General features: G+C 38.5%; 1 pseudogene; it reads left to right on the forward strand.

Annotated features, from left to right (window-relative positions):
• The first annotated feature begins 6727 nt into the window (after positions 1–6727).
• Positions 6728–7373, forward strand: LOC110148418 (small ribosomal subunit protein uS3-like; annotated as a pseudogene).
• The last annotated feature ends 14638 nt before the right edge of the window (positions 7374–22011 follow it).

Here is a 22011-nt window from a genome sequence, read left to right on the forward strand (position 1 = left end):
GAAAAGACCCTGATGCTGGGAAAGATTGAAGGCAGGAGGAGAAGGGGAGGACAGGATGAGATGGTTGGATGGCATCACCGATGCAATGGACATGAGTTTGAGTAGGCTCTGGGAGTTGGAGATAGACAGGAAAGCCTGGCATGCTGCAGTCGATGGGGTCGCAGAGAGTCAGTCATGACTGAGCGACTGAACTGAATAATTAATGGATAGATCAAGCAACTTCAGAACCACATTTATTAATTTGATAGAATTTATTAGGCAAATATCAAACTCCGGCAGTATGGAAATCTCTTGATAATGTGATGGGATGAAAAAAATGAGTGAAATAATTACTTTCCTCCAAGATGTTGACAGACTTTTTCTTGAAAGGGTCATATATTTAATATTTTTGACTTTTCAGGCCATAAGTTTTCTGTCACAGCCACTAACTCAATCTAGTAACAGTTCTGCTTACAGAAGTCTTCCTGGAAAAGGTAATGGCTGAGATAAGTTCTGAAGTGAAAGTAAAATTAGGTGAAGAATTATCATAGAGAAAAGGGCAGAGTTAAAGTACATTTCATTAAAAGGAGATAACATGAGCAGAGTTATGGAGCTATGTGTAAAGAATTACCCATAGATTCGGATTTTTCTGAAGCTTTAAAGAAAAGGCCAAGAGTGAATTGTTTTAAGCAGGTGTGGAGCTCAAGGGAGAGATGAATTTGGAAAAGTTGGTCACTTGGTATCCAGCAAAGCAATGTTAGGCAAAGCTTCAATGTGTTCAGGTTTTCATTTTATAAAAATACCACTGGGACCATGTAGAAGAATGGTTAGGGGAAAGAAAAAAAACAGCACAAGAGATAGTCATATTATTAGGAGGCTATTCAAAAGAGGATTGATAGCCAAAAACAGAGTAGTCACGAAAGACATTAGAGGGTCAAAAATCAGATTCAAGAAGCATTTAGAAGACAAAATCATTATGGTTTCTAATGACTGACTAGAATAATTATACTGTATATAAAGATGAGAGTAAGGGATAAGTCTTAGATTTACAACTTCATGGTACCACCATATGACATCTAGAATATTTATAGAAAAAAAAAAAAACAATTTGCAGTGGAGAATGTGAATATGGACAAGCTGTGTTTCAGGCAGGTGAAGTTGGTCAAACTGTGGTTGAATATACATAAATAAAGGGTTAAAAAAAAGAAGCATGAATATATAAAGAGAGAGCAGCTTCTGGAGGGAAAGACTGAGGGATTCTCCAGCAAATTTAATTTCTCCAGTGATATTGGACTACTTGATCTGAGAAGCAGAGAGAGCATTGTAGAACTGATCCAAAATTATGAGCTTTCTAAATGTGTGTGGAACTCATGAGATGGAAGACAGAGGGAGAAAGCAAGAAGTGTGCTGAGCACATCATCATTTCCCTGCTATCACTGGATTTTTCTTTTTTTCCTTTCTGGGTATCTTACCTACAACAATGCTGGATTTTATGCTGTGACCTGCAACAGGCTTCAGCTGATTCTTTCCTTTTCCTCCCTTTGTGATTTTAAGGCAAAGCAGAACACCAGTATCTGATGGTAAACATTTTCCATCATTAGTGAATAATAATTGACAAATATAATTGTACATATTCAAAGTACACAGTGTGATGATTTGATATACATTGTGGAATAATCACCAAGATCAAGAGAATTAATATATTCCTCACCTCACATAGTTAACTCTGGGTGTGTATATGTGTGTGTGTTAAAAATACTTAAAATCTACTTTTAGCAACTTTCATTATAAAATGCTATATTAACTGTATTCAAGATGCTATACCCTAGGTCCTCAGAAATTATTCTTGTAATTTAAGGTTTGTGCCCTTTGATCTTCATCACCACGTTTCTTCCTCTCCTTCAGTCCTTGGCAACCACAAGTGTGTTTTCTGTTTCTATGAAATTGGCTTTTTTTCTTTTTTCTCTCTCTCTCTGTTTTTTTTTTTTTTGTTTTGTTTTGTTTTTACAGTTTCCACATGTATGTGATATTTTTTGATTCCACATGTAAGTGATATTATAAGGTATTTGCCTTTCTTTGAGTGGCTTATTTTACTTAGCATAATGTATGCCAAGTCCATCCATGTTGTTGCAAATGACAAAATTTCTGTTTTTATGGCTGAATAATATTCCACTATATATATACACAATATATGCAATATAAGACATAAGATATAGGATATATATACAGAGAGAAATTATGTATTATATACATATATATAAAGGTGTTCCTCCACTTAAAGTTGGTTTATATTCTGATAAACCCATCATCAGTTAAAAGTATCATAAGTCAAAATATGTTTGTTACAACTAACCTACCAAACATCACAGCTTAACCTAGCCTACATTAACTGTGCTCAGAACATTTACATTAGCCTACAGCTAGGCAAAATCACCTAACACAAAGTCTATTCTATAGTAAAGTGTTGAATATCTTATGTAATTTATTGAATACTATAATGAAAGTGAAAAAACAGAATGGTTGTGAGAGTACAAAACCACTGTAAATATGAGGAGGGTGTTTACCCTCCTCATCCCATGGCTGGCTCACTGCCACTGCCCAGTATCACAAGAATGTGTGCATGCCAAGTAGCTTCAGTCATGTCTGACTCTTTGCAATCCTATGGACAGTAGTCTCCTCTAAGGGATTCTCCAGGCAAGAATACCAGAATGGGCTGCCATGCCTTCCTCCAGGGGATCTTACCAACGCAGGCATCGAACCTACTTCTTTTTAAGTCTTCTACATCGGCAGGCAGGTTCTCTACCACTAGAGGCACCCTAGAGCATATTACTAGCCCAGGAAAAGTTAAAATTCAAAATTTGAAGTACTGTTTCCAGTGAATGCATACTACTTTCATGGCACTGTAAAACTGAAAAATATAAGCTGAACCATTATAATTTGGGGACTGTCTGTATACATACATCTCACATCTTTCTTATCTATTCAGCTTTTGGAGGACATGTAGGTTACTTTAGTATCTTAGCTATTAGGAATAATGCTGCGATGAATGTGGGTGTGCAGATATCTCTCCAAGATACTTATTTTGATTCCTTTAGATATATGGTGGTGGTTTAGTTGCTAAGTCATGTCCAACTCTTATGAACCCATGGACTGTAGCCTGTGAGGCTCCTTTGTCCATGGAATTCTCCAGGCAAGAATTCTCTAGGTGGGTTACCATTTCCTTCTCCAGGGGATCTTCCTGACCCAGGAATCGAACCTAGGTCTCCTGCATTGCAGGCAGATTCTTTACCGACTGAGCTATGAGGGAAGCCCGTTATATACCGAGGAGCAAGACTGATGGATCATATGGTAGTTCTTCTTTCGAGGAGTGGCTATACCGTTTTCCAAAATGGCTATACCAATTTACATTACCACCAACAGTGTGTCAGACCCTGTTTTACCCACGTCCTCACCAATATTTGTTATGTCTTGTCTGTTTGATAAATAGCTGGCTTCCCTGGTGGCTTAGACGGTAAAGAATCTGCCTGCAGTGTAGGAGACCTGGGTTTGATCCCTGGGTCAGGATGATCCCTTGGAGAAGGGAATGGCAACCCGCTCCAGTATTCTTGCCTGGAGAATCCTATGGACAGAGGAGCCTGGTGGGCTACACCCTTTTGGGTCACAAAGAGTCGGACCCAACTGAATGACTAACACTTTCATTTTCACATTCTATCTTAACAGGTGTGAAGTGATATCTTATGATGCTTTTGAGTTACATTTCACTGATGATTTGTGATGCTGAGACCCTTTTTATATGTCTATTGCCCATTTGAACGCCTTTGGAAAAATGTCTGTTTGGGTCCTTTGCCCATTTTTTTGTTTGTTTTTGCTATTGAGTTGTATGAGTTCTTTATATATTTAGGCCATTAAATATATATTTTAAATGTATATTTTGCAGATATCTTATCCCCTTCTGTAGGTTGTCTTTTGATTTGTTGTTTACTTTGCTCTGCAGAAACTTTTTAGTTTGATATGCTGTCATTCACTTATTTTAATAGTTGCTTATGCTTTTGGTGTCTTATCCAAGAAATCAATGCCAAGGAAACTTTTTTTCTGTTTTCTTCTAGAATTTTTATGGTTTTAGGTCTTACATTTAAGTCTTTGATCCATTTTGAGTTAAGTTTTGTGAGTAGTATAAACTAAGTGTCTAGTTTTGTTTCTTTGCATGTGACTATCAAGTTTTCTCAACAGCATTTATTGAAGAAAGTTATCCCTTTCTTATTGGATGTTCTTGGCACCACTGTCCAAAATTAACTGACTACATATGCATGGATTTATGTCTGGACTCTCTATTCTGATCTAATGACCTATTTGACTGTTTTTATGCCAGAGCCATATTGTTTTGATTACTACAGCTTTGTAATATAGCTTAAAATACAGAAGTGTCTATATTTTAAAATGTATCATCACAAATAATAGTATGGTAATATACTAATTTGAGAGCAGATGTCAAGAAAGCAAACGAGCAAGTGTTTTCAGTGTAGACTTTCTCAAGTTCTTTTATTGCCATCTGCTTGAAAATTACAGTAGTGCCTCAGCATATAAATATAGGGATTGGAGCTTCCCTGGTAGCTCAACTAGTAAAGACTCTGTCTGCAATGCAGGTGGGGCCCGGGTTTGATCCCTGGGTTGGGAAGTTTCCTGGAGAGGGGAATGGCTACCCACTCCGGTATTCTTGCCTGGCGAATTCTATGGACAGAGAAGCCTGGTAGGCTACAGGCCATGGGATCTCAAAGAGTCAGACATGACGGACTAATACACTCACACCCAGAGGGATTAGAAATGTGCCCTCTAGTGTTGGGAGACAGAAAACTTGCACAATAATAAGCAGTCATCCTGCAAAGCAAATTACATGCTCTTTTCTTGATATACACAAAATAAAACAGAGCAACCCTAAAGGAAAACCAAACTCCTGATTCAGTTATACCACTGTCTTGCACTGTATTAACTCTGCTTAATTCTTCCTACTTTGTCATCTCTAATTCCTAATCCAGAAGACCAGTATATCTGGAATAAATAGAAATCTTTTCAGTTCATTGTACTTTACCTTGAGGTACATCTTGATTTTCAGATGTTATAGGAACTGTTTCTACTTAGCAAATACATTTCATTCATAGGAATCCATACTTAATCACCAGTCATCACGCTGAAAAACCCATGGACAGATATGAAAGAGATAAACCACTTTCCCCTATACAATTTTATCTTCTTTTTATGCTTTAGAGACATAAATTCATTTTGGCTTTCATGAAGAGACTGGAGTTAACAGTTGTTTGCCTGGAGTCATCCTAATGGATGTGTGAGTTTTCAAGTTGTTGAATCTGGATTCAAATGTCAGCTCTTGCACTTAACTATGATTAATGTCTAAACTGAGAAATTTAGATGTTTAAGCTCACTTTCCTTTTTCATATATATATATATATGTGTGTGTGTGTGTGTGTATTTACATCTATATGGATGATTTAACATAAATTAAAATTCATAGAATTTTTGTCAAGATTCAAACAAAATTTTGTAGGTGTTATTAGCTCTTTTCAGAAATGAAAAAAATGAAAGGTACATGAAATATGCTATACAATCATGTTCTTTAATAACACATAACATATTTGTACACAGATTTTAGTGTCATATGTTCTTTTGATCTCCTTTCTGTATGGGAAAACAAAACATAGATTTAATTCATGTGTGTTATGTGTGTGTTAGTCACTCAGTTGTGTCTGACTCTTTGCAACCCCATGGACTGTAGCCCACCAGCCTCCTCTGTCCATGGGATTTTCCAGGCAAGAATACTGGAGGGGGTGCATTTCCTCCTCCAGGGAATCTTCCCATCCCAGGGACTGAATCCTGATCTCCTGCATTGCAGGCAGATTCTTTACCACTTGAGCCCTCTCTAAACTGTTGAGTCAGGTCAACAGAATCGGAATATGATGAGGTTGGCATATTTCCTGCCCTATAGGAATTTTTGTTCAGATAAACACCTTATTTCCCTCTGATTTGAAAGGTTTACACACATGCTAGTGTGTATGTGCACACATACTTAGCAGAGACAGCCAGTCTAGCAAGAAGCCAGAGGCAATCCCAAGATTCTAGTCAGTGCCACTTCTAAATTCAGTTGCTTTGAGCTGACTTAAATCCATCTTTCTTCATATCCAAGGCAGGGTCTCTGCAGAGACATGGTAGTTCTGAGTCTGTGGCCTCATCTGGTACAAAACTGTTCTCTAATGAAAGGCCTGGAGCCAGAGACCTCACTTCCTTTCCCCAGAGCCTTCACAGATGGCAGAGAGGATTTCTGTTTCACAAAGCAAAAGGGCATGCTATCACAACTACAGTGTCTGCTTCTCGATTCAATAAAGCAAATTCAAAACCTAATGTCCCTCGCTGCTGACATTATCACAGTGACTGTGTGTTTTTAACATGGTTGTGTCTCCTTTGTGACTGTGTTTAACTCACTGCAGGACCAGACTCTTGCATGCATGCGAGGGATGCTGCAGAAACCCTTGTCCTTTCCTTTTATGTACTATACAGGGATGATCATTAGAATTCCATAGGTTCACCTTCTTTTATAAATGAGGAATCTGAGGCCCAGCAGATTAATAACTTTCTTAAATTTATACATAAGCTGGTGGAGGTATCCTAAAATGGCAGTCACAAGATTTCTGCATTACAAATTTGCATTCTGGAGGGCCTGCTCTTTTGTGCTCTGTTCGTCATGGAGAGTGGGGCCAAAGACTCTGAGGTCACAGTGTCTGGGAAATTCTGTGGACAGAGGGCTAAATCCATGAAGACTGTGGGTGGCCTAATGATCCACATTGGGGACCTTGTTCACTGCTATGTTGATGTCACCGTGTACCATGTCATGCTAATACAGGGCGCATTGAGCATCAAGTGAAGATTACGCTGTCCTGGGACCTAAATGGTAAGATTGACCTTAAAGAAGCCCCTGCCTGACCATGTGAGCATTGTGGACCCAGAGTTGAGACACTGCCAACCACCTCTTCTCAGAGCAGTAGGATAGGAAGCCAGAGTTGCCTGCTATGCCCCAGCAGTACGCCTGCCATAACAGGGTCTCCCTGACAGCTGGATCTGGAGAGTCTGCATGTTGGTCTATAAAGACCCTTAGTAAAATCTGTTCAAAAAATGAAAAAATAATCGAGATCTCTCACACAAGTGTCTCAGGTTGTATTTTCCATTTACTCATCTCTAATCATCACTTATTTTACTCTGAAGCAGTGTTTGTTTCAGACCAGAGTTTCTCCAAGAGAAACCCTGAGAAATTTGCATTAGGATCTCCTTGTGTGCCAATTAGAATGCATATTCTTGAACCCTGCTCCACGACTACTATTTTCATGCCCTGAAATTGGAGAAATTTGCATTTTCAACATGTACCTGAGGTGACTCCTATGAAATACAGTGTTTTTACTTTTTCTTTTGAAATAATGTTAGATTTATAGAAGAGTTGCAAAGATACTATAGAAAGTTCTCATGAATATTTCATCCAGCTTTTAATGTTAGCATTTTACTTAATAATACAGTATACTTATCCAAAAATCATATCATTGGGCCATTATTCCTACCAACTATGAACTTTATTCATATTTCACCATTTCTTTTCATTAATTATCTTTTTGTTGTCCTGAGATCCAATTTAGGATCCCACATTGTTTTTAGTTGTTATGTATACCAAACTTTGGGTTTCCCAGGTGACTCAGTGGTAAAAAAAATCTGCCTGCACTTCAGGGGACCTAGCTTCAATTCATGGGTTGGGAAGATCCCCTGGAGAAGGAAATGGCAACCTACTCCTGTATTCATGCCTGGGAAATCCTATGGACAGAGGAGCCCAGCAGGCTACAGTCCAGGGGGTCACAATGAGTTGGACATGACTTTAGCGACTAAACAGTAACAGCTACAGTGGCTGAATTCTGACTCTGAAGGCAGCCAAAGGCCCAATTCAAGTACTGATATAAGTATATTTAAATTCAAGCTACAATGAAGTATTCTTAATAATGGTGCAGAGATGCAATCACTCAGAAATAGAACTGAAGGAGACATAAAAGACCATTCAGCCTCCGATTTTATGGATTGAATTCCTAGAGGAGAAGTGTGAACAAGTTGATGGAAATATTGAAACTAGAGTCTATTTCACTGGGTCCCAGATTTCCTTGTAATTTCTTTAAGCACTTACCTGATATTATAGCTTTTCCCTTTTATTCTCAAAGTGAGGATCATGAAAAGTTTTTTTAAAAATATATCTGTGATTTCACATGGTTTTCCACTTATCCATGAGAAGAACATGAGAAATCTAGTTTCCCCCCAATTTGATGATCAGGGAATATATTCAGAGGGGAAAAACTAAGGTCCTCAAGGTTCCATGGCAAGCATACCGCTGAGCTCTATCCATACCTCTACAAGCTGATCCTGAATTAGTGCCTTTATGCAGTATGCCACACACTTCCTCTGGCCCTGAATTTATACACTCTGTGCTGGAGTGAATATTTTGTGTATTCAACTAGAACATTTGGAGGAATGAGTATTTATAAACAAATTCAAACAGGGGACCCAAATGGGGAAACGTTGTGAACCTGGATTATTTAGCAATTATAAATGGGAGACATGACTGTGGGAAGGGAACTGACATAAAGCAGCATGGATATCTGTTCCCAGTGGAAAAGGCTAGATAATTCTAAGGTTTATTTGTTTTTGTTTTTTTCATTTAGGCACCTCATTCTCTGTCCTGAGAATGAAATAAATGACTCCTCTGACTCTTGTCATTGCTCACAACTTGGCATGTTTCTGGGGAAAAAAGAAAATTGTTTATGGGGGAAATCAGGATAATTTAAGACCCCATTACACACATAGCTACCGACAAAGTTGTATACAGGAAAGATAGAATTCTAGTCCATTTTTTACCACTAAAACTAGTTTTGTGCCTATACGCAAGTAATTGCTTTTTTTTTTTTTTTTTTTTGATGCTGTGCCACAGCCCAAATGTAAATGAAAGCATGAGAATTGATCCATCATGAGGGATTACTGTGGGAAGGAGTTGGTAGGTTAAGCCTGCCTGTTGTGTGGATTGATGGGGGTATATTCATATGAAAGGCTATTACCCTTTGCCTGTGTTGGCCATGATTCCCAATGTGTGGCTCCAACTCTGTTTCCTCTGAGTTGGATGCAATCTCATGCATGCGTTTGTTTTTATTGATTCCTTTAAAGTCATAAGTAGGGTAGAAATATTCTCCTGCTCTCCATCCAACTGTGGCTGTGCTCTAGGGTCCTGGCTGAATTCTTATACTTCTTAAATTTCCAGGACTGAAGTGTTTCTCAGCAAGTAGAATTAAGAGGCTTTCTCTTCTGTGAGGTTTTAGATCACAGACATTTGGCAGAGTGGGTAGTCTCTTTGGCAGAGCCATATGAAGGATTCATCTATCAAATCTAGAGACCCAAGTGTGGGAGGCAACCATGGTGAATTAGGAAATAAGTGACGTGTGACTTCCATGTCCAGCCTTTAAGTGAGAAACATAGGCTTAAGGGATTGTCCTGCCAATAGGATTTGCCTTCTAACAGTGGAACTTAGAAGATCCATCAGCCCAGAAAAATATATCTTTAAAAGTAAAACTTCTGAAGGGTATCTGGGATTGTGAAATATATTGTTAGTTAACCTAGACATACCCCCAAAGCCAACAAAATGGGCATTAATTTTTCACTAGCCCCAGGAGTTATTTTGGTAATTTTACTTAGATTTGAAATACATGACAGACACAAATTGGCTTTTTCTCTCCTATATTTCTTCATTTTCATACCAGGACCATAGTTACAGATAGTGGTGACACCATAATTTCCTTATGGGAGAGTGTTAAATGGCCTGGTAAGCTTGTCTAGATATTGACATATTGTTTGACTTTAATATACTCACTTGAGGAAGCTAGAGTAGAGAGTCACCTTGCCAAGAATGGAGACAACTATATGTATATGTATTGACTTTTCTCTAATTTGATGAGAACATCAAATTCAAAGATGGGGCTTAGGTAGTAAATGTTCCAAGGTCACAAAAGGGTTGTGTTTGAAAACCAAGTCTCAATTTCTGAGGAAAGCAAATCCTTTCCCATAAAGCAGTTACTTAACCTTATAGCTTCAATAGGAGAGAATCTCTGCCTTCTAAGGTGAGTACCCTTTCTCCAAGGTCAGCTAAACACTGAGTGCACTGCAGTCCTACTGATCCTACAGAACACTGTGTGCAGTTCTCTAAGGTGTGCAAAGGTTTTTATTTGTGGGTCAGATTTGAACTTCTTAGCCTACAGTATTTTATAGGTATCCTAAATGAAAGCATGATTTCTGCTTAGATGCACAAGTATTTTATGAGTCGTAGAGAAGAAAAAGAAAAGCAATAGAAGAAGATTCTGTCCTCAAATTACATAATTTCAAGGTGTTATGTGAAAGGAAAGTTTAGTAGAACTAGTGGATCAATGAAGACTAACAAAGCAGCCAGGTCTCATCACAGAGAAGAGTTAGGCTCTCAAGTAGTCTCGTTAAAACCACCCTTGAAAATACGTATGCAGGTGGCACAAAACCTGAGAAGTCCAACCAGGACTTCTTCCAGTTGTTCCTCCAGAGAAAAGAGGTGCTTATTTTCCGGTGTCACCTCCAGTGACAGAACCTCTTTATTTGCATGAATATGAAGTATTTTCAGGGTTGTGTTATATGGAAGAAAGTGCAGTATGTCTTTAAAGATAAATCACATACAGCCTTATAAGATGTTGACTCAGGAGGTGCAGTCAGGTGAGGAGGGGGCCTTCTGAGGAAGTCACTTTAAGTCCCCACTGAGGGGAATGGTGTGTGGAATCACACTCTCCTGTTTTCTCTCTCATCTTTTCACTTATTGTTCTTCCCCATTGCCCAAGAATGAGGCTAATTGAATATGCCTAAATGCACATCAGATAGTTAAGTTCACTTCAGTTGCTCAGTTGTGTCTGACTCTTTGTGACCCCATGAACCGTAGCATGCCAGGCCTCGCTGTCGATCACCAATGCTCGGAGTTTACCCAAACCCATGTCCACTGAGTCGGTGATGCCATCCAACCATCTCATCCTCTGTTGTCCCCTTCTCCTCCTGCCCTCAATCTTTCCCAGCATCAGGGTCTTTTCAAATAAGTCAGCTCTTCACATCAGATGGCCAAAGTATTGGAGTTTCAGCTTCAAAATCAGTCCTTCCAAAGAACACCCAGGACATCTCCTTTAGGATGGACTGGTTGGATCTCCTTGCAGTCCAAGGGACTCTCAAGAGTCTTCTCCAACACCACACTTCAAAAGCATCAATTCTTCTGTGCTCAGCTTCCTTTATAGTCCAAATCTCACATCCATACGTGACTACTGGAAAAACCATAGCCTTGACCAGACAGACCTTTGTTTACAAAGTAACATCTCTGCTTTTTAATATGCTGTCTAGTTTGGTCATAACTCTCCTTCCAAGGAGTAAGCATCTTTTAATTTCATGGCTGCAATCACCATCTGCATTGATTTTGGAGCCCCAAAAAATAAAGTCAGCTACTGTTTCCCTATCTATTTGCCATGAAGTGATGGACCGGATGCCATGATCTTAGTTTTCTGAATGTTGAGCTTTAAGCCAACCCTTTCACTCTCCTCTTTCACTTTCATCAAGAGGCTCTTTAGTTCTTTTTCACTTTCTGCCATAAGTGTGGTGTCATCTGCATATCTGAGGTTTTTGATATTTCTCCTGGGAATCTTGATTCCAGCTTGTGCTTCATCCAGCCCAGCTCTTCTCATGATGTACTCTGCATATAAGTTAAATAAGCAGGGTGACAATATAGAGCCTTGACATATTCCTTTTCCTATTTGGAACCAGTCTGTTGTTTCATGTCCAGTTCTTTTTTTTTTTTTTTTTCATTTATTTTTATTAGTTGGAGGCTAATTACTTTACAATATTGTCATGGTTTTTCTCATACATTGACATGAATCAACCATGGATTTACATGTATTCCCCATCCCGATCCCCCCTCCCACCTCCCTCTCCACCTGATTCCTCTGGGTCTTCCCAGTGCATCAGGCCCAAGCACTTGTCTCATGCATCCATCCTAGGCTGGTGATCTGTTTCACCCTAGATAATATACATGTTTCGATGCTGTTCTCTCAGAACATCCCACCCTTGCCTTCTCCCATAGAGTCCAAAATTCTGTTCTGTACATCTGTGTCTCTTTTTCTGTTTTGCATATAGGGTTATCATTACCATCTTTCTAAATTCCATATATATGCATTAGTATACTGTATTGGTCTTTATCTTTCTGGCTTACTTCACTCTGTAGAATGGGCTCCAGTTTCTTCCATCTCATTAGAACTGATTCAAATGAATTCTTTTTAATGGCTGAGTAATATTCCATGGTGTATATGTACCACAGCTTCCTTATCCATTCGTCTGCTGATGGGCATCTAGGTTGCTTCCATGTCCTGGCTATTATAAACAGTGCTGCGATGAACACTGAGGTGTGCGTGTCTCTTTCAGATCTGGTTTCCTCAGTGTGTATGCCCAGAAGTGGGATTGCTGGGTCATATGGCAGTTCTCTTACACTGTTGGTGGGAATGCAAACTAGTACAGCCGCTATGGAGAACAGTGTGGAGATTTCTTAAAAAACTGGAATCAGAACTGCCTCATGTCCAGTTCTAACTGTTGCTTCCTGACCTGCATTACAGGTTTCTCAAGAGGCAGGTCAGGTGGAGAAGAAATTAAAAACCAGGTGTTTTTAAAAACTTAATAATTAATTATGAGTGCACTGGGTCTTCATTACTGCGTCGGCTTTCTCTAGCTGTCGCGAGCAGGGGCTACTCTTTGTCATGAAGTATGGGCCCTGGAGTGCACAGGCCTCAGTAATCGTGGCTCATGCCCTTCAGTGGTTGTGGTACCTAGGCTTAGTGGCCCCAAGGCATGTGGAATCTTCCAGAAGCATGGATCAAACTCATATCCCCTGCATTGGAAATTGGATTTTTAACCACTGTAACAACAGGCAAGTCCAAAACCCAGGTTTTGACTCTGATTCTAGTCTGATGTTTCTCAACAACCACACTTCTTCTGTCTCACCTCTTCCCTTTCTTCCACACATACTTAGTTGTGTCTCTACATGGAGACTCGAGAAAGCACTCATGTTAACCAGAGTCTTACCCCTATCGTGTTCACAGACTTAGTAGGGAAGAAAGAAATTAAAAACAACAAATAATTGCTAATAGATTTATTCCATGAAGAGGAAAGACAATCATGTAACCAGCCTAATCACATCATGCTTGGGTTGAGGGGAGCAGAACTCATGCTATTTGATACTTGTGAGACTTCCAGCACATCACTTCAATATCTCAATTTTTATTTCTTCAGCAACTGTGTATCTGTTGTAAGAATTCAATTGAATAGGGTAGCCTGTTAGTTGGAACATACATTATTTGTCCTATCATTGCCCATATATCCTGTGTCCACATTTTTACTGGGCTACACCAGAAATTCCTGAGAGGTATAAGATACAAACTTGCTTCTTTTTTTCTGCATGGAAAATCAGATTAGTTCAAGGGAATAATAAAGTGATTATATTGTATGGCTTAAGCAAAACATGTCACTTGGGTTCAAAGAAGGGAGCAATCCAGAAAAGAGAGTGGAAATATAGGTCAGACTTCAAATAGTTGACTGGATTTTATCTAGAGGGGACAATGAGTAATGTGGAGTGTTATAAGAGGGGACATGGAATATAATGCATATATGTGTAAGGATGCTATCACATTGGACTAACATATCACAGGTATAGTAGGATAATATTAAAGTAGGGCAAACCATTATGGATCCAGATGACTGGATTTTCACTACACTGATTTTTTTCTTTGCAAAAATTTTTATTTTATTTGTTTTTTCAAAATGAGCCAGCTATGTGTGACATGTATCCCCTTCTTTTTTTTTCTTTTTTTTTTCTTTTTTTTAATTTAATTTTATTTTTTTTTTAATTTTTATTAGTTGGAGGCTAATTACTTTACATCATTACAGTAGTTTTTGTTATACATTGATATGAATTAGCCATGGATTTACATGTATTCCCCATCCCAGTCCCCCCTCCCACCTCCCTCTCCACCCGATCCCTCTGGGTCTTCCCAGTGCACCAGGCCCGAGCACTTGTCTCATGTCCCCAACCTGAGCTGGTTATCCATTTCACCCTAGATAATATACATGTTTCAATGCTGTTCTCCTGAAACATCCCACCCTCTCCTTCTCCCAGAGTCCACAAGTCTGTTCCATACATCTGAGTCTCTTTTTCTGTTTTGCATATAGGGTTATTGTTACCATCTTTCTAAAGTCCATATATATGTGTTAGTATACTGTAATGGTCTTTATCTTTCTGGCTTACTTCGCTCTGTATAATGGGCTCCAGTTTCATCCATCTCATTAGAACTGATTCAAATGAATTCTTTTTAATGGCTGAGTAGTATTCCATGATGTATATGTACCACAGCTTCCTCATCCATTCGTCTGCTGATGGGCATCTGGGTTGCTTCCATGTCCTGGCTATTATAAACAGTGCTGCGATGAACATTGGGGTGCATGTGGCTCTTTCAGATCTGGTTTCCTTGGTGTGTATGCCCAGAAGTGGGATTGCTGGGTCATATGGCAGTTCTATTTCCAGCTTTTTAAGAAATCTCCACACTGTTTTCCATAGTGGCTGTACTAATTTGCATTCCCACCAAGAGTGTAAGAGGGTTCCCTTTTCTCCACACCCTCTCCAGCATTTATTGCTTGTAGACTTTTGGATAGCAGCCATCCTGACTGGCGTGTAATGGTACCTCATTGTGGTTTTGATTTGCATTTCCCTGATAATGAGTGATGTTGAGCATCTTTTCATGTGTTTGTTAGCCATCTGTATGTCTTCCTTGGAGAAATGTCTGTTGAGTTCTTTGGCCCATTTTTTGATTGGGTCATTTATTTTTCTGGAGTTGAGCTGGAGGAGTTGCTTGTATATTTTTGAGATTAATCCTTTGTCTGTTGCTTCATTTGCTATTATTTTCTCCCAATCTGAGGGCTGTCTTTTCACCTTGCTTATAGTTTCCTTTGTTGTGCAAAAGCTTTTAAGTTTCATTAGGTCCCATTTGTTTATTTTTGCTTTTATTTCTGAAATTCTGGGATGTGGGTCATAGAGGATGCTGCCCACTCTCACCACTACTATTCAACATAGTTTTGGAAGTTTTGGCCACAGCAATCAGGGCAGAAAAAGAAGTAAAAGGAATCCAGATAGGAAAATAAGAAGTGAAACTCTTGCTCTTCGCAGATGACATGATCCTCTACATAGAAAACCCTAAAGACTCTACCAGAAAATTACTAGAGCTAATCAACGAATACAGTCAAGTTGCAGGATATAAAATTAACACACAGAAATCTCTTGCATTCCTATACACTAACAATGAGAAAACAGAAAGAGAAATTAAGGAAACAATACCATTCACCATTGCAACAAAAAGAATAAAATACTTAGGAGTATATCTACCTAAAGAAACAAAAGACCTATACATAGAAAACTATAAAACACTGATGAAAGAAATCAAAGAGGACACAAGCAGATGGAGAAATATACCGTGTTCATGGATTGGAAGAATCAATATTGTCAAAATGGCTATACTACCCAAAGTAATCTATAGATTCAATGCAATCCCTATCAAACTACCAACAGTATTTTTCACAGAACTAGAACAAATAATTTCACAATTTGTATGGAAATACCAAAAACCTCGAATAGCCAAAGTAATCCTGAGAAAGAAGAATGGAACTGGAGGAATCAATCTGCCTGACTTCAGACTCTACTACAAATCCACAGTCATCAAGACAGTATGGTACTGGCACAAAGACAGAAATATAGATCAATGGAACAGAATAGAAAGCCCGGAGATAAGTCCACGAACCTATGGTCACCTTATCTTTGACAAAGGAGGCAAGGATATACAACGGAAAAAAGATAACCTCTTTAACAAGTGGTGCTGGGAAAACTGGTCAACCACCTGTAAAAGAATGAAACTAGAACACTTTCTAACACCATACACAAAAATAAACTCAAAATGGATTAAAGATCTAAATGTAAGACCAGAAACTATAAGACTCCTAGAGGAGAACATAGGCAAAACACTCTCCGACATAAATCACAGCAGGATCCTCTATGATGTATCCCCTTCTTCTTGAGCCTCTCTCCCATCTCCCGATCCCACCCTTCTAGGTCATCGCTGAGCTCCCTGAGTGCACTAATATTACTTACCATAACTTTAAAGACAAAAAAATGTCCAGCTTCTAATTACAGACCATTAAAAAGTGCTGCATTATTATAATGTCCCTATTAGTAAACACGAGTGAGTGAGAATGTTTTCTCTCCTGCTCTTTTTTTTCCCTCTACTGCTAGTTTTTGGGATAGTCATGCATTCCTTTAGAGATAGTTTCTTTATATCCTTCTTTTCTCATATTTCAAGGTTGTTTGCTGTCTTATGAATTACCTTACTATTCCATAATTCTGCAATTCAAAAGGAGACAGAAACAGTTTTTGAGATTCTTATATGAATCCTATAGACCATATAATTGTTCTTAATGTAAAAAAAGATTCCTCCTTTCTATCAAATTTCTTCACTGCCAGTCAAGGCATTTACTAAAATGGAGAGCTTTATAATCATCTTTGAAGGTGTATGAAATTCATTCATAACTAGTTTTATTTCCTTAATTCTCACAGTGTACATTTCATAGATCACACAGTGGAGCATATAATTAAATGCTGCCTTGGATTGTATTCTGTATTATTGGTTGGTTACTTCTCTAGGCTCAAAAATATTTTAGTGCTAAATGCTATATGACCTTTGCATTTCCCACTTAAAATGCCTAACAGAGAGCTAAGCATATATATTTTTAAAAAAATGTCATTGCATGGCATTTTGTTGGACACTGTGTTCATGTTTCTTAATTGAGCAGATACCTGACACATATTAAGCTATTAATAAATACCAGTCTGATGCTTCCCTGGTAGCTCAGTGGTAGAGAGCCCACCTGCCAATGCAGGAGGCTTGGGTTTGATCTCTGGGTCAGTAACATCCCCTGGAGAAGGAAATAGCAATACTCTCCAGTATTCTTGCATGGGAAATCTCATAGTCAGAGGAGCCTGGCAGGCTTTAGTCCCTGGGGTTGCAAAAGAGTTGGACATAACTTAGCAACTAACCAACAACAAATACCAGTTGAAGGGATGATTAAAGTTGGTCAAAAGACTTGAGGGTGCTCAGCATGTCATCATCTTGAATATCTTCACATTAGGCTAAAGGAAAACAGTGATTATCTTTAACAATGTGTCTTCTACCTACTCTGAATTTCAATCCCAGCTCTTGCACTTAATAGGTATAAAGTTGGGTCTCTCAAAATATGGGCAGTAATGGTATCTACTGCATGGAATTATAAAGATTAAATGAAACAATGCATTTAAAGTAGTTTGTGCACTCTTAGAATGTTACTGCTGCTGCTGCTGCTAAGTCGCTTCAGTCACACTCATTAAATGTTAATATTATCTTCAAGAGACCCAGGATAGAATGACTTTATTTTTAATGCTTAATTTGGTAGGGGGCTTTTTCAATATATTATTTTCAGAATTAATCAACTCTCCATAATAGTCCAATTCGGGCATTTTCCCCTGAGAATTATTATAGCTGAGGATAAGACCTCTGTGGTCTTAATTATTACCTGACCAGCCCACTTCAGCTAAATTAGAGCTCTGCATGGAAATTACTGAGGGCTTTTAATACCATGCCTGACATTAATGAGTGACAGGAAATGGCCTGGAATCCTATGCTTTTTGGCAGCTCCTCCTTACCAATTGAGGGCTTAATATTTCCTTGCTTATTGCAGCGTGAGTCAAGAACTTAACTCACTGTGACATTTTACTTGAATTTCAAGGTATAATCAATCAATATTTGCTGAACCAAGAAGCAAACCACCCATTCTGTGGATCATGAGTCCAAACTGGGTCCTCTCCTTCATGTTGTGTTTCATCATTGTGGATGTCCTCAAGACTTGCCACTGGAAAATCTTTAGACCTATCTGCTTAAAGAAATGTTGTCTTCAAGGCAAGAAAAGAAAATGGTCTCTATACTCAAGAAGTCCCTTTGAAAGCAGCTGTATTTACTGAGGGAATTGGTGGTTATTTGTTCACTAAGCGTTATTGCATGCATCCCGTCACTCAGACATCCTATCCAATAGTTCTTTCTTTCACACAAGGTGTGCTCTACCTCAAAATGTATCCTGCATTCTGCCACTTCCCTTCATCTTCACAGTCACTTCATCAATGTACTACAGTTATTATTTACCCAGTTGCCTCCAAGCAACCCATTCTGCACACAGTAACCAGAAAGAGCCATGATTTTAAAAATAGAAATAATAAAAATAATGAAAAATAGTAATAGTGATGACTATCCCTGGTACAGCATTTACCATGCACTGAATCCTGTTTTTGTTTTTAAACAACTTTATTGATATATAATTGACGTATCATATAATTATGTACCTTTTCAAGTACACAAGTCATTGGATTTTAGTATGTCCACATAATTGTGTAATCGTTACTACTATCTAATTTTAGAATACGTTTCATCACCCCATCAGGAAAATCTTGTATTTATTAGCAATTCCCTCCACACCTCTCAGTCTCTGGCAATCACTAATCCTTTTGTCTTTGCAGATTTGCCTAGGTTTTGCTGGATATAGAATTCTTTATTGATACCCTTTCTTTCAGCACTTTGACTGTGTCATGCCATTATATTCCAGCCCCCGTGTTTTCTGATGTAAAGTATACACTTAATGTTTCTGAGGACTCTTTGGATGTGAAGAATACTTTTTCTTGCAGCTTTCCAGATTTTCTCTTTGAATAGTTTGAACATGATGTGTCTACATGTAGAATACTTGGAGTTATCTTACTTGGAGTTCATTGATACTGTTGGATGTGTAGGTTACTGCTTTTCATTGTCAACTGAAAGAAAAATGCCCAACCTCTCAGTTTCAAGTTGTTTCTTTTATGGCCTTACCGAGGACTATAGCCTGAAAGACAGCTTCTCAGATAGCTCTGCTCCAAAGAGGTAGGGGAACAGGCTAAGTTATATATGATTTTTTCTTCATCTATGGAGTACATGTAGTCACGCATACATCTTGGTAAGGATTACTGCTTGTCACAAAGCTATCTCAATGATTAAAGTGCCTTTCTATTTATGGGAAGATGTTAGTTAGCAAATGTTAACTAGCAAGAATCTGGGTTCATTAAAATTATTCTGAAATGTTCCTAACTATCTAAGGGGCCTAATTGTCCAAAACACAGAGCATTGTATTATTGTCTCTAATTTTTTCTTTCTAAAGGCAAAGAGTACCCTATTGGTCAGTGACTGTAGTGTGTTAATCTTTGTAGATAGACCTGGATGGTGAGTGAAATGCTTTTTGTTCTTTTTTTGTTTGCATCCTCAAATTTGGAGAGTTTTTGGCCATTATTTTTCTAAAATATTTTTTTTCTGTTCCTTCTTCCTAGATATATACCAAAGAAAAATTAAAATGTATGTCCACCCAAAAACTTCTATGCAATTGTTCATAGCCACATTTTTCATAATAGCCAGAAAGTGAAACAACACAAATGTCTATCAATTGATGAATGGATAAACAGAATGTGGTATATCTATGCAGTGAAATGTAAAATATCATTCTCCTATGATAAGGAATGATGTGCTAGTGTATACATACATATGCTTAGATGAACATACATGAACCTTGTATGTTACATAGATGAACCTTGAAAACAATATGCTGAATGAAAAAAAGTCACACACAGTTAACATATTATCAGATTCATTTATATGAAATGAAGTCCAGCAAATTCTTTTGCATCCAACAGCTGGTATTCCTGTTCAAAAGCAGTTTATCTGAAGAATTAAAAAAAAATTATGTGCTGAGTACTTACCATGGTAAACGATACCGTGAGAGGCATTAGCTATATATAAAATAGGAACATGTGAAATGTACAAGTAGCAGCCCATCATTGAAATGTGCAGTGAGGGACTTACCTATGATAAGGGATGTGTGAAAAGATACAGTAGTGGGATTTGGGAATTAAGCAGAGCTCAATTCCTGACTCTACCCCTTACAGAATTACTGATTTAGTTTAGAAGTGTTTTTTTTCTTTTTTTAACAAATTTGATATATGTTTTTCAGTTTTAAAATGGATATAGTTACAAATTCTGAAAAATGACCAAGACAAGTGAGATAGCTCATGGACTATTCCTAGCACATAGCATTTTCTCAATGCAAGTTCATGGAGGAGTTTCAGTGCTGAGACAGACAATTTCAAAGCAGGCACTCTCACAAATGGCTTACTGAAGGAGCCTAAAGTTGAGCAAATAATTATTTTTGAAAAAGACATATGTGTTAAATGCCAAATTAATGGCACAGGTGATATGTATTATTGTAAAGACAGTGAAAATGAGAAGTGTTGAAAGTGTTAATTGCTCAGTCATGTCCAACTCTTTGTGATCCCATAGACTGTAGCTTGCCAGGCCCCTCTGTCCATGGAATTCTCCAGGCAAGAATGCTGGAGTGGATAGCTATTCCTTTCTGTGGGGGATCTTCCTGATCCAGGGATCAAATCCTTCCTTACAGGCAGATTCTTTACCATCTGAGCCATCAGGAAGCCCAAAGGCAGTGTGAAAGTGAAAGTCACTGAGTCATGTCCAACTCTTTGCGGTTCTTTATCAGCTGAGCCACAAGGGAAGCCCAATGTAGTTGACATGATTTCATGCGAGACCAGTGTTTGAATGCCCTAGGTTTACCTCTCACTTAACTGAGAGATTTCAACCAACTTTGTTTTTATAATCTGGGAAAAGGGAAATTACGCTTCTTCATTCTTAGGGTGTTGGAGTTATATAAATAGATGAAAAGCCATTAGCAAAATGCCTGGTCCCCAACAAATTGACAATAGACTTTTGTTGGAGTAAAAAGAGTATTTCAGATCCAAATAATCAGAAAAGTGTTACGGAGATGGTAGAACTTGTGGTGGTAGAACCCCAGAACAATAGTTGAAGAGTTGAATTTTCATAAGGACAGGGCCTTCAGGGTCTGAGATCTCTCACACTAGCTGCTTCTTACTTGAACTTGATAGTTGTTCTATCTTTGGTTATTGTCTGGTTCCAGGTTGATTCCAGGTGGAGAAATAGTGAGACAAAGTGTGCAGGCAGGGGTCACTCAGTGCTGATATAGGTCAGAGGTTTTCAAAGTGAAATGCCTGCCTAGCAAGAGGTAGGGGACAGAATATATCCTACATTTATATATCCAACTCTTTGGGACCCTATGGACTGTAGCCCACCAGGCTCCTCTGTCCATGGGGATTCTCCTCTGTCCATGGGGATACTGGAGTGGGTTGCCTTTTCCTTCTCCAAGGCATCTTCCTGACCCAGGGATTGAACTTGGGTCTCCCACACTGCAGGCAGACTCTTAACCCTCTGAGCCACCAGGGAAGCCCATTTATATGTATTATAATATTATATAACTGGATAGTAAATTCAGGAAGTGACAAGGTTTATTTATATAGGCTTCTTGGCCCAGTTCCTTATCTCTAGAGATGAGGGTGTCTTTCTACCTCCAGACACAGGAAGGGCACCTTTCACATGGAAGGTAAATTTCCTGCATTCAATGAGGCTGAGAGGAAGGTCAAAGTATTTCTTTTGCATCAGTTCTTTCTTAAGTAACTTTAATTCAAAATAATCAATATTTCATTAAGGTGTATTTTGGGGCAATGTACCCTGGGTCCCAACAAAACCAAGATTCTTAAAAAAGCAGAAACAACTGCTTGAATAGAATAATGGAAGAAATGTAGCTGGGAACCAGAGCCTCCCATGAAACAACTGTTTTTCTTGGGGTGATGGGGAAAATGTATGTGCCTTGATGTGGGTATGGGAGTTAGAGGGGTTGCAAAGTCAG

The sequence above is a fragment of the Odocoileus virginianus genome, chromosome 3 (genome assembly GCF_023699985.2).
Source record: "Odocoileus virginianus isolate 20LAN1187 ecotype Illinois chromosome 3, Ovbor_1.2, whole genome shotgun sequence".
Lineage (NCBI taxonomy): Eukaryota > Metazoa > Chordata > Mammalia > Artiodactyla > Cervidae > Odocoileus > Odocoileus virginianus.